The sequence below is a fragment of the Lissotriton vulgaris genome, chromosome 11, assembly GCF_964263255.1.
Source record: "Lissotriton vulgaris chromosome 11, aLisVul1.2, whole genome shotgun sequence".
Lineage (NCBI taxonomy): Eukaryota > Metazoa > Chordata > Amphibia > Caudata > Salamandridae > Lissotriton > Lissotriton vulgaris.
The window spans coordinates 882,137,701-882,151,889 of NC_141699.1; the positions used below are offsets into that span (position 1 = coordinate 882,137,701).

The following is a 14,189-nucleotide window of genomic DNA, read 5'->3' on the forward strand; positions in this document are numbered from 1 at the left end:
GGGAAAAGTACATTAGTGGTTTATGGTCGGTCCTCAGTGTGAAAGGTAGACCACCATAAGAAAAATCCAAAATGGGTTATAGCCCAAAAACATGCCAGGGCTTTCCTCTCAACAGTGAAGTCATTTACTTTCACACCCTTTAACAACCTTGAGGCAAAAGCAACGACTCATTCCCATCCACTACCAGTGCCAACTATGCACCCATTCCCTTTCCACTGGAATTAATAGAAAGTATGGTTTTCCTTGACGTATCAAAATTCCTAATATGGGGATCTCCTAGGATAGCTAGTTTAACTGAATCAAAAGCTTTTCTGCAACTCTCATCCCAAGCAAAGTGAACCACTTTTTTTAACAAAAGCTCTCATAGGGGCAATGTGGTCAGCAAAATCTTCAACTTATTTCACCATATACACTGCTAACCCCAAAAACGATTTATGGTCCTCCTTGTTCATAGGATGGGGAGGGAGCCCCCCGTAATAGCAACAAGTAGATCTTTGGGTTTGATTCCATCTCTTGTAATGTTGAGATCTAAGTAATTCACAGATTGAACACAAAAACTGCATTTGTCTGCCTTAATGGTCAATCCTGCTTCCCTCAGCGTTTCAAGCACCACATTCAAAGTATCATTGTGACTACTAACAGAATCTCCAAAAATCAACATATCTTGGAAATAAAGAACATGATCAATATCTTTCATTGTGGTTTAAGTCTCTGAGGTCCACACATAAACGGATGCCATTTCCACCAGTCTTATGTGCAGCAACTATAGGGGCCATGCGATTTTTCAATTGGTTCAATTACTCCTTATAATACTAGTGTGTTCAACTCCATCTCCAAGGGCTCACGCTTTAAATTGGGAATGTTTCTGACTTGCCTTAAGTTTTCACTGAAAACCTCAGGGAATTTCCTTAGCACTGCATCCTTAATATGCATAGTATCAATTGTCATCACGGGATCAGGACTTTTGGAGTCTAATTTAATGCAGAGTTCCTTTTGATGTTCAGCAGGGCAGGTTAAACCCACGTTTAACCACATACACTATGCCGCTAGTCAAGCGATCCTAAACAGAAATGCACATCTCTAACATCTCTAATAGGGGTATAGGATCCTGGTTGTAACAGCATGGTTTTGCGTCAGCAAGTATTAGGACATATTCCTTCTTACCAAAGCCATTCTGAAGTGTCCCACGGTCAATAAAAGTATAATGAGAACAAGAGTCTGCAAACACATCATGGTATTATCCAACTTGAACTGGCACACTTGGTAATCCAAACACTCCTTAGTTTTAATTTGAAAGACAAAATTTTCCAGACTGTTCAACAGATTGATCTCTAGCATTAACCTGCTAGTCAGGTGCCCCATACTTGCAGACAAGGGCAACATGACCTCTTTTGTTACATTTCCAACATACGCTAGACCTTGCCGGGCAAACCGGACTGCTTGCCAAATGACTAAAATTACCACACCGGTAACATACACCTTTCCTTGCTTCTGTTCATAATGCTCGTTTACACTATACTTGCCATAACAACCCTTATCTTTTTGGCTACCCTTGTAACCCTCCTCCCTGTTATCTTTAACACTCACATGCACAGTATCCTGAACACTGTTCTGCCTTATTTCTTTAATGCACTCTGCTGTGTGCTCCACACTTTTAGCCAAATCATTGGCTTCCTTCAAATCAGGATTGCACACCAGAAGCATCTCCTGTACCTTCGTACAATTTGTGCACCTTACCAGCTGATCTCTGATAAGAGAATCACATAAGAGGACTAAAAACCACACAAACCTGCCATTTCCCTTAAACAAGCTATGTAGTTAGTAACCTTTTCATCTCTCCCCTGTACTCTGCAAAATAATGTATGTCTTCCCAATACAATAATATTTTTTCTTCCAAAATGACTTTCTAGCTTACGGAATGTCAGGGTATAAACATACTCCAAATCATCATCCTCTTCCAGTGAAGGCATGAGTAAATTCTCATTCGCCCTTCTCCAATTTACCCCCAGGTTATGCAAAAGAATATTTTGCTTCCTTAAGGGGGAACATTTTTCTACCCGAATTGCAATTAGATAGGACTGAAATAATTTTTCCCACTCCTTCCATTGCACTTTTGGCTCACCAATTCCATCTAATAGGTGTGGTAGTTACGCCATATTTGCAACTGCCATAGTGAAAATTAAATGTGAGTGGAACTCAAAATGTAACACTAAATGCAAGGTTCAAAATATTACTGATAACATTAATCAAGATTGACTAAAATTAGAATTATCATGCGTAATAACAGTTCACCTAACTTTAAGAATGATCAATAGAGACCTTTCCTAAAAAAGAAGGCAGTTAATCACCCCTCAACGCAAAAAAATCTGAAACAGTCCGAATAGCTCGTATTCGAGTCCTGCGCCCACAACCAGCAGCAGCACACCAAGAAAGTCAAACAAAGCCGAGCACTATTGTGGCATGTACAGTTTGTTCTTCCTCCACCCGAATACCGTTAGGCAGACTTGCACTGGATCTACTGTTCTTCATACCTCGAGAAGGCGTGCCAATTAAACAAGCCCCCTACTTGCAGAAATGCAAAACCCAATCAAATATGAATCCTCCGGTTAGCTTTTCGTACTTCAAGGAGAAGTGGTCGCAAGATGGGCACCTCCTGCTCCCGGAACCAGCTTCACTTCATGTTGTGCTATGAACAGCACAGCAGCCACACAACCGACAGACTTGCACGCAGGTAAGCGATCAACTCAGGCACTTGGGTACTATGTATACTACTGTTCCGGAGCTTCCCCACAGGTAAAATATCCAGGTAACACCATAAAAGAATTGAAACGGTTGTGAAATGGCAGTTGACCAATCTAGCCTCAACGTTCGATAAGGTTTACAAGTTTACTTAATTTTTGCATAGTTACCAAAAACCATTGCAACACAAGCTTAAAAAAATATATATATTACATAAAGCAAATATTCAGTATAATTTCATCAATCATTGCTTACTTTTTGAGATCTAGGTAATAAGATTAAAAATGTCTTCAAGTCAAATCAGTTAAAACCCAAGATATAAAACATACTGTACAGTTTAAAATCAGAGTTAGCAGTACTGGCGATGATGAAAGTCGTCAGTTCGCAAGGTTAAGTGGAGTGCAGTCACAGATTTTAGCCCCAGTCGGACTTGCCCATAGACCTGTGACGTATCGTAGATGATGTTCAAGTGTTTGTGCCTGTTCTGAGTTTATTCAATAAAGTACTAGTGGTCTGTCCTGGATGTGGTCAAGAAAATCCTCTTCCCATCTGCAAGCCGCCATTTAACACCAGAGCTTTGTCCTTATGCTAAATATATTACATTTTAGGTATTTTGCCTACGCCCAGCATAAGGTATTTACCAGTCTACAGTTCAGTTGTGTGTTCTCCGGGTTTTGGCAGGCCAGCACTGCTTGCCTCCTGGTGGGGGTGCCTTTCTGCTTAAGGGGTGCTCTTAGGAACTGTAGCCGTTCTTGATGCAATTCCCTGCATGAACAAATTAGATGTAAAATATCTCCTGGCTTGGTGTTACACAGGCAACACTGGTCTTGTGCTGTTCGATATGGGGTGTGAAACTGCGAGGTACAACAGATGCTGAGCACCCCAAGCGAAAAACCAGGTTTAATTCTGCTGCATCACACCCACATTCTGTAGAAGAACTCCATGGCAGCTGTAATTGAACAAACACTGCCATACACAAAAGGTTCAAATCAAAGCATTGATGCGAAGGGTGTTTGAATGAACTCGCCACTAACGTTCCTTAAGAAATATAAGATAAGTGTCAAACGATGCAATACGCCACAACAATTTGATAACGTTGGTCACCCCCTCGCAGTTTAAACACACCTTACTGAAAGTCGCAAAAGTACCTCACAAAACGGCATACAAGTGTTCACATCAGGACTGTAACCCTGGTGGTAAAACGATGACAGGGGCAAGATTGAGATGATGTCCCCTGCACAGCTCGTTCGAAGTCTGCAATAGTCGCCAGTTAAGGAAGTGAAGAGTACACACAAGGTAAATGTACCGATAATGTATTTCAGACTTTCCAGTAGCTTAACCCTAGGACCACCAGTACCAGTTAAACTGGTGCACACATTCTGAAAGAACAAAAGAATGTAAGCAGAGGGAAGGGTTGTATGAATATTATATATATATATATATATATATATATACACACACACACACATATATACACACATACATACGCACACACACACACCTATTCACAGGTACTTAACAGGGAAATGCATATCTCTTGTATAAAGAGGAACTGAACGAAGACAAAAGCAAACACGACAAGAATGTCAGATATGTTGGTGTACCTTGTATTTACACAACTAATTTAATTACCACTATTTTGCTTTAATTCTTTTAAAGCACTTTAGCACTACACATCTATGGTAATGAGGATGTCAAGTAGTCTATGTGTTGAGCAGGTAGTTTATTCAAGTAAGATGTTACCAGGTAGAGCCCAACCAGGAGCAGCCTTCCTGCTGCTCAGCCTATACTCCAACTGACACTAAACTTTCAGGCATCCTCACATTCCATTACTTCACCATGCACACCAACATTCCACAGCACATTCACACTGGCTGAGCAGCAGGTATAACACATCTTCTCTTTATACAAATGACAAAGAAGTTCTAAAAAGAATAACATTAAAAATGATGCAAGCAAAGGATGACAAAACTATTACACGCAACACAAAGACATCAGAACAAATGCAAGCAAATAATTATTGTACCAAAGTGCAGATGCAAAAGCATGCAGATAAATGTGCAACAAATGATAATTAAAAAAAATATATGGACACATCTCCTTTTTTACCTAAACCAAGAAAATGCACACCCTACCACATCACAACACACAAACTAAACCCAGATACCAAAAACAAGCTGTCTGGCTAGGCCAACAAGAAAGAGGTACCAACTGCGAGGAACGGTAGGGAACCATGCAAACAAGAGCAATTCCATTTTTTTTTGAAAATGTGGAAAATCAGTCCACACCAAACAAACAGCATAAAAGCTGCCCTCCACCCTTACCCATAGTAAGAGTAGTACGTGTGGAACACAACTCCACACGAAACATATGTCATGAAAATTGCCCTACACCAAAACCTAAAGTTAGGGTAGTACATGTGGAAAGACGCTCCACAATGAACATGTAAAAGTGTACAACTACACCAACCAATAAGTAGGAGAAAACAGTAAATCACCAGCCAAAACACTCACACTTCATAAATCTGGCTTCCTTTCAGCTTTTCACCCAAACCAGAAGTTGCGGTGGTATGTGAGGAAAACGCTCCACACAGAACATGTAAAAGCGCATAACGCTGCACCGAATCAAATAGTAAGGGAAAACAGCACACACTAGCAAAAACAAACAACCTTCGCAAATCTGGCTTTTACCTAGCCCTTCGCCCTAACCCGAACGAAGGGTGGTACGTGCGAAAAGGAGCTCCACAAGGAACATGTAAAAGTGTACAACTCTACATCAATCAAATAATAAGAGAAAATAGTAAACATCAGCAAAAACACCCACTGTTCAAAATATGGCTTCATACTGCCACCCAGCACTAACAATATTTGGCAAAACCACGACCCTTCACCCTTACCCTAAGTAAGAGTGGGAAGAGTGAATCGAAACCACACATAACAAGTAAAATAGCCCCACTCCGGGCTGGAAAAAAATTAAAAAAAATTAAAAAATCACTCACAAAGTAACTCCACAGGCTATCATCAACCATTAGTATTACCAAGAACGATTACGGTGAACGCAGAGCACACCAACACTGTAGAAGATCTCTGCAACACTAACAGACGGCTATGGCATATAGAACAGATCAAGAAATACAAAAACACTGAGCATATCACCGAAAAAATATGTACTAAATGTCACAATAGATCATGTAGTATACAGTAAGGCACTAAACAGGCAAAATTAAAGACTATAAAATAAAATGTTTCTATAAAGCAAAAAACATTAGAAAGGAAAAAATAATGAGCAGATGCAGTAAATGAGGTGAGCGAGCTCTCACCTAAAGCACAGCATAGTCCCCATACTTTCAATGTTCCAAGGGAAAGTGAAGGTAACAACTTGATAAAGGGTCTCTTCCTTGCCAGAAAACCTTGGAACTTACAACAAGCCCAGTCTTCTTCAAATTCTGTCATGGTGCTAACAGAGGTACACATGCAAATGTCTCTGGGCCCGACGAGACCCGAAGGAAGCTAGGTAAAGCGGGACATTACCCAATGGTTGTGTTCAAAGTAAAGGGGGGAGCATCTGACCAAAGGATCCCACGACGAGTACTCATCATGCTGCCCATGCACCCAAAAATGGCCTCCGGCTCCAAATGCTCACGACTGGCTCCCAATGCTCCACACCGCACTTGGTTGGCGGAGAACGAACACGATCCACCAATAATATGCGCAGTAGTATGGAGGCAGCAGCCAACCCCAAGATGGCGGTGCATACTTGACGCTGTGCCGGAAGGCTCTCAGAGCATCCAAGCTGGGGAGCGTCCCTTGCCAGTAGAAGAACAGACGTCACAGAAGGTCCCACGGAGGCACCGCAGGAGTCCATGATGCAGGTGAGACTGCACGCACTGAATCTCACGGCCTATTTAAATTTCGCGTTACGAATAAATAAACTGCCAGTAAGCAACACAACAATGTCCACGGCACAGCGCAGCTCCCAAAAGTTGATGTGTGTGCCACAACAGATAAATTCACAGTTCACCATTCGGCATTCAAGAACTTGAGCAGTGCTGGTATAAAACTGAGCAGTGCTGGTTCACAAACTTAAGCGTTAGCACTGCAAATTACATCCTCTCACGGTGGCATGAGGCTTGCAAGCTTTGCTGAAATTCCGAATTCTTCCAAAGTAAAACCCATCAGTTTTTTTATTATTGATACAGCAACATTGAAATACATTACAATCCCCAGGACAGAGAACACTCTTCCCCACACTCCTTCAAAGTTGTTAGGGACACAGAAAAGAGGAAAACATCAGCTCCTCTAAACAGATACCTCTTCCAGCAGGAACTGGCATGCTTGGATTGGTGCAGACCGGTGTTATGGTCACTGGTGAGGCTCATAGGTGTCAGCTTGCTGCTCATAGGTGTCAGCTTGCAGAAGCTTCTTCGAGATCTTTTACTTTAATTTCCAGTTACTTAACCCCTTGTATGCTGGTGACGAACCCCAGCCGTCATGCTCCACAGTGCTCGTGTGCTGATGACGGCTGGGGTTCATCATGGCCCCGCCCTGTTCGTTTGTTTACCGCACAGCGGCGGAAACGGGCCAGCAGCGAAGGGGTTAAAGGTTGGTAGTTAGAGTCCAACTAGGTGGCACAAGCAGGTACTTGCCAGTAAAATCATCGCCAAAATATGTGGTAATGAGGATCTCAAGTAGTCCATGTACTAAGCAGATAGTTTCAAGTAAGATGTTACCAGATAGAGCCCCACCATGAGCAGCCTTCCTGCGGCTCAGCCCATACTCCAAATGACACTTCAAAGTCAGGCATCCTCACATTCCATTACATCACCATGCACACCAACATTCCACAGCACATTCACACTGGCTGAACAGCAGGTATAACATCATCCCAATGCAGTTTCAGAGCGCTTTACATCACAAATACAGATTATATATTGACAATAAATCACATGTGTACACCAATATAAAGGATGTGTTGCATAAGACAGTGAGGATACAAGGCGCAAGAGCCACATCTCCTTCATACCTCACTGTACTATATTAGAAGGATGACAATTTATGAACTGCAAGTAACAAAAGGATCTCTTTCTTAAAAGCAGTAACCCATTTACATTAAAAAAAAAAAAAAAAATCGGTCACTTGAGTATTGCATAATGTGCTTCGACGGAGACATTAACCCTTTATGCTACTATCATTCAAAACTAGGACGAGGCAAAACACAGATCTATCCAGCAAAAACGTTATCCTCCAGAGCTATTTTACCATTATTATACTCCCTGCGAATTAGCTGGCACACAAAGATGTTTGCAGCAGGTGCCTTAACCCCAAACGAAATTCATAAACACATACATTGCAACCAATTAAGCAGGACGGATTTACTGCCATGTTCCTCTTTGTAGCTAATTTTTGGGTGGCAGGTTTTAAAATAAATAAATGCATGTTTTGAAGCCCAAAATTTGTGTTGGGATTGAATCAATATTTTGGCCCAATGCAAAATCTAATTTGTTAAAGGTTGTAATGTGCTCAAATGTACTTATGATAGACCTGCTAAACATAGGTGGGGTCCTAAGATCTGATGTCACTTCATTTGAAGCCACATTCAATGTCACATGCTGGATGTCACACTTCTGCCTAACTTGGTGAGTCCCCCCTTCTCCTTAGGTTGAGCCTGGGCAGCATATGCACTACTCAGCAAGGTATGCTGTATTCAAGTATAGATTTGAAGCCCTGCCCATATTGGTCATTGGCTTGTATCAATGTCCTTTGTAAATGCTGAATTCTAATTCGTTAATAGTCTTGGTAGTCCCTCCTTAGTACCACCTGGTCTTCATTTGTAACCTCCCATGATGACTGGCCCTTTAACTTCGGTTGTTACACAGTAGGTTTTATTTAGTCTGTAAGCACTATTTTATTGAATTTCTCATACTGCCCTTACGACATGCTTTCCTGCAACATTCAGCGAACCATGCACACTTTCACTTTCCAAGCAGCACAGGAAAATGGCGGTGGCTTCTTTAAAATGAAATAGATCTCACATTTAAAAGAGTTTGAGCTATTGACATTGTAAATGATAATGCCTTTCACCTATGCGTTCATTTTCAAAACAGATGAATAAAAGGCATTATCATTTACAATGCCAATAACTTACACTCTCGCAAATGCGTGACCTACTGCATTGCAAATGCTTGCTTAGGACTTGAGCCCTGGAAAAAAGTGATGGGTAAGGATGACCATGTATCATAACTTTTGAAACTGCAAGAACCTCATCTGCCCTAATTAACAGTAAACCACCACCGACTCATTTGTACAGGTGAATACTTCAAATGGAAGAAAAGGTCGGACATCCATTTACTCCTACACAACCAAAAGGCAGAACTGTATTAGACAGGGGTGAATGGTAACTTGGACAGTGGCTTATGGCCTGCTGAAAAAGGAGACTGGAGCTTCATTAGTCGCAACATAGGACATTTGAGGAAATGCGAAAACGCCGCACTGATTATTGTGGATGTGGTTGACGTTGTCGCTTAAGTAGGAGCGTAGGTGAGACGACTCGTAGCTAACTGATAAAGAGAACCCTGATAAAGAAAGCCTCAGTTTCGGAGGAGGTTCAGCGTCACTCCCGTATTACGCTTACCTAGGCGCCCTGGGTGGAAGCAGGCCGCTCTCCAGGTACAGGTCTTAACGGAATCCGCTGCCTGGCCCCGGTGGCTTCAAGGCACGGCTCAAAACGATACTTTTACTTTCGCTTCTCCTCCGTGAATCGCTCAGGTCTGTCGCCGAATAACCTCTTTGAACTCTTTACCAATGTATCTCTCTACCGCGAGACACAGCAGAGGCCGCCATCTCCTGGAGCAGCCGCACCGTTGCCGCGCACACAAGATGCGTCATGGTATCATTACGTTACACGCGTCACTTTAGGCGACGACCCAAGGATTTTTTTATTGCGCGGAGTCATGTATAGGCGGCGGCCATCTTAGGTGTATAAAAAAAAATCACGAGGGGTCTGATCCTTGGCGCAGAAGGAACTTCCTAGTGGTTTTTAAGACTCGTATATTTATTCAGCTATAGGATGGCGTACACCACTCTAGAAAACGCGCAAAATTGCAATAAACAGTCCTAAACGCCCGTCAGCGTATGCCCTCTGCTGTCCCGTCCCAGTCTGTGGGGGTCTCTGCAGTGAAAGAGCTGCGTGGAATCACTCTCGATAGTGCCTCGAAGACAGCCTTCCTCCCAGGGTTCAGCCCGCGCTCCTTCCTGCTCTCTACTCGGATACCTGCCTGGTCTCAGCTCGCCTCCAGTGCCCTGTTCACCTCTGACCGGCTGCTGGAGGGGGAGGAACAGCCGAGATAGTGGGGCGGAGGGAATTCGCTTCTCTTAAGACCACAGAGACTCCCTCTCTACAGTGTCTTTGCTCTCGCAAAGTAAAATGTTGGTAAAATGGAATCCTGAGAAAATCTACAATTTGTATATATATAACTCTAACCACTAGTATATGTAGTAGACCTTTGTACTCACTACCATTCCGATGTAATTAGTAAACTTTATTGCTTGATTAATTAAAATCTTAGCAGCTCACACAACAATATAATTCTTTTTTTTTAAAAGTACATATATAGCATAAATTCATAATTTCATTAAAACGTGGTGCCTGTGTACAAATATCGAACGGTTGGTTAGTTAAAAATCCATAAAACATAATTGGGGTAAAAGTGTATAGCTCAAGTGAAGACTGTAGGAAAGTCCCGTTCTGGAGGCAGCACCTTTGTCAGTAGATCTAATGTTCGATTGTTTAAACATGTTCTACTAGACTTTGTGTCAGTAAACAGTGGAGTTGAGAAGTTACCAACTTGAGAGTCTTATGCAAGGGCGACTATGCTCAGGGTGCAGCGCAAAGTTTTGTTTGTGCAATTTTCATGAAGTGGACAAAACTGCAGGTTAGTCTAGTATTGGCCCCGTTAAAGCATGCCTTCACTGCCTGTCTACAGGACCGGATATGCATTTCGTTTATGTGCGGTTTTAATAGCTCTCTCCTTTCCTGGTCTAGAGACTTGCATATACACAGAAGATGCAGCATATCTTCTTTGGTTTTGCCGCATAGTCTGCATAATGTGGTTGCAAATGTACGTTTCCAGGGGGGCATGTGGGGTTTGACAGGTAAAATCCCCATCCTCAATGTTAAGAAGCCTTCCTTAAGTGAGCCAGAGAAGCTGGTTCTGAGGTATGGTTGTTGTTGGAAGGGCGATCCCAGAGACCAGGTTATGTCTACCCGGCTCCTCCGTGACCCGCCTCTCCCGCCAATAATGCAGAGCCTTAACGAGAGATCCCCGCCGGGGGAGACCTCAAGTATTGAATCGTACACACGAGGACCACACCACACTTATGAACAGACACCACACCGTGGGTTTTCGATATCAACTTCTTTATAATCAGGTAAAAAATTTAGCACTATTATTTACACACGATCAAGAGATCGCCAAAGTCTCAAGGTTTCAGGAAAAGGGTAGCGGGACAGTCTTAGTCTCTTTAGCCAGTACGTAGCGTACCCTGCGCACAGCTCTCAATCCTCGAGCCGGGGGGTTACGGAAGATGGTAGTCGCACTGGAGGTCTTACTCACTTGAGGATGACTCAATTCGTGTTGGTAGCATCGATAGTCCAGCCGGACTAGAGTACTCCTCGAGCCGCGACAAAGTCAGCAGGGCTCGATCTGGAGGTTTAGTTCGTGAGGAGCCGCGACCACGTCAGCAGGGCTCAGAATGTTCGATGCAGATCTTCAGGGTTTCAAGCTTGAGCCGCGACGAGGTCAGCAGGGCTCCGATGTTCCGGTTCCAGGGATGAGCCGCGACAGCGTCAGCAGGGCTCGAAGAGTTTACCAAGTTCAGTTCAGCCGCGATCAGATCAGCAGGGCTTTCTTGTGCAAGATACAACTGCCTGCTAGTTCAGGGGCCGGCCTTGATATAGTCCAGTGGCCCTTTGATGTCCGGACCCTCGCAGGCGGAGGTTCGAGGTTTTGGGGGTGGCCCGTGGGCGAGGTCCGGCGGTTGGTCCTTTGATCCCTTTGAGGATGCGTCTGGGAATTCCCAGACGCCCAGCAGGTCTGGAGCCAGCACTCGGGGAGGCCAGAGGTACAATCGAAACTGGCCCCCAGGGGAAGACCAGAGGTGTGACAGAAACCAGTCTCTCAGGGGAGGCCGGAGGTGCCATCGAAACTCCTTGTCTTTTCTCACTAGGGTAGCCCTCACCCAACGGGGGCTGGCTCGTCTGGAGCCTAAGCTGCGCTGGGGCTGGGGTCATGCTAAACCCTCGGAGTCAGGGATCTCGGGAAGGGAACATGGCTGCCGGTGGGCCTATGGGGCCTGGTGGGTTTAGGGCGCGCGGGCTGGGAAGGTGGCCGGGGACAGGCCGATGCGGGCCGTGGGCGGTTGGTCGGACATGGGCAGGAAGTACAGAGCTGGGCTAACGGGGAGCTGATTAGCGGGGGGAACCACGCCACGAGGCCAGGTCCAACAGTTGTGGCGTGCATTTTAAATAGCTTTGTATCACAAACCAGCTGTGGGCCCTCTTAGTTAAGCTTTCTTTGTCGTTTTCAGTAGAGACAAGCTTTGCCGACTTGTTTACCAAGTCTTTAACATTTTTAAATGGAAGTCCTGACTCCCAGATGTTTTCCAGGGCTAACATCCTAATCCCTGACTGAAGGTAGGCCTTGGCGGGGGAGTCATTTTTTCTTGATATTTCCTTCCATAGAAATGAATTCCGTGATCCCACCGCTGCGCTCTTTATTTTATACCAGTTTTTTACGTATGCGGCCTTCCTACTTATTGTCTGATTTGCTATTCCAAATTCAAGTCTTACTTGGGTATGGGGAGGTATATTTTGGAAGCTTGAAAATTATTCTAAGGGCTTGGCGACCGTTTTATTCAGGGTTTCTTCATCCAACCCTCGCATGGCCTCACTGCCATAGGTAAACGTTGGCGACAGCTTTGCTTGGAGCACTTCAAGCAGTGGGAGCAAGTTTGGGCCAGTAATTTTGTTTTTGAGATTTTTCAGAGTGATTGCTAGGATGGTGCCTCGCCTTTGAATCGCCTCCTTTTGTTGCTCGTACGACCCATTTTTGTCAAAGATGATTCCTAGATATTTGTACTCTTTGTCAACTTCAAGTTCTCTCTCACCCAGCTGCCATTTCAGTCGTTTTTTTGTGCTGCGCTGGTTTAGCACCATTATTTTTGACTTTTCTAGGTTAATTTCTAACCCGTTTTTTGAGGCGAAGTTGTTAGCGGTGTGAAGCAAATGCTGTAAGCCGACTGGTGTTTGGCTGATTAATATTAGGTCGTCGGCGTACAGTAGATTTGAGAGAGGGAGGCCTCCCAGTTTTGGTGCATGGTGGTTGCAGTTGTCTAGGTCAGTTGAGAGATCGCTGAGTCAAAAGTGTTCTTACCGAAAAAAAGCTAGTCATCAAAACTGGACATGCCCTGGACAGCCTTAAAGTAGTCAAAAGACACTATTGATGTAAACAAAGTCCTATCAGCCCACCCTCGTGGCGGAGCATCTTCATTTAGGACATATGAAACCTGGCGGGTGTCTCCGTGCCTAGATGAATTGGCAGGATGACATATACCCAAGGTTCAATGAGATAGTGTCCTCGCCACTGGCAGTGCCGGTACAGTGCAGTGCAGTGAAAAGTGAGTGATGTTAAAATGACTATCCAGACAAAAAAAGGCTTTTCTTTGGTATTCACCTGGACGCCAATTAAAAACAAGTGAGAGAACAGTGTGAAAAAATCACTGTATTCTTTGCTAATAGGTCAAAATTGGTCAAACAGGCCAACATGTTTCTGCCTTAGGGTGAAAAGTCCACCGGCATTCGTCAGGGCCAGAAATATTTATACTGCTACTGCAAAGTCGTACTCAAACTTAAAGTGTGAAGTGAGTTTAAAGTGAAGAAAATGATATATAGTGACTTTTATCGTCTATTAGACGATCCTACCATATCCTTGTCAATTCTATAATAAGTAGAGGATACATTCCCAGAAAGTTTTGGGAGTACAGCCTCACCTCACTTGGCAACGACTCAGAGTGATGAGGCCCCGCTCTCTCCGTCGGTACCCCTCGGCGAAGTCCTGAGCCGAAGAGGAGACTGTCAGGTTTGTTTGTTGTTTCTAGTAGCTTGAGTAGGGGTTTTGACCTCGACGGTCTTTAAACTACTTACCCTTGACCCTCCTTTGTAATTTAGTATTTTCCAGTTGAGAGATCGGCCACAAAAAGATTAAATAAAGTTGGAGCCAGAACTTATCCCTGCTTTAATCCTCTGGTAGTTGGGATCCGCCTGGACACAATCGTACCGCGCCCCAGTTTTATTTGCACCCATATCTCGGTATGTAAAAGGATAAGTTGATTCAGGAGGGCGGGAGGTATTTCCCATTGAGCTAGCTTTGACCATAGTTTTCCACGATCTATGCT

At 43.9% G+C, this 14,189-nt stretch overlaps 1 protein-coding gene across 2 annotated transcripts in view; it reads right to left on the minus strand.

The window, feature by feature from the left end:
* Positions 1-9,624, minus strand: part of WDR33 (WD repeat domain 33) — a 1,115,698-nt gene extending 1,106,074 nt beyond the window's left edge. The window contains exon 1 of one of the 2 annotated variants that reach the window (XM_086944027.1): positions 9,370-9,624. The gene's annotated coding sequence lies outside the window, so the exon portion shown is untranslated. The remainder of the gene's footprint in view (positions 1-9,369) is intronic. The other variant, XM_086944028.1, reaches the window with a different exon arrangement.
* Positions 9,625-14,189: the final 4,565 nt, after the last annotated feature.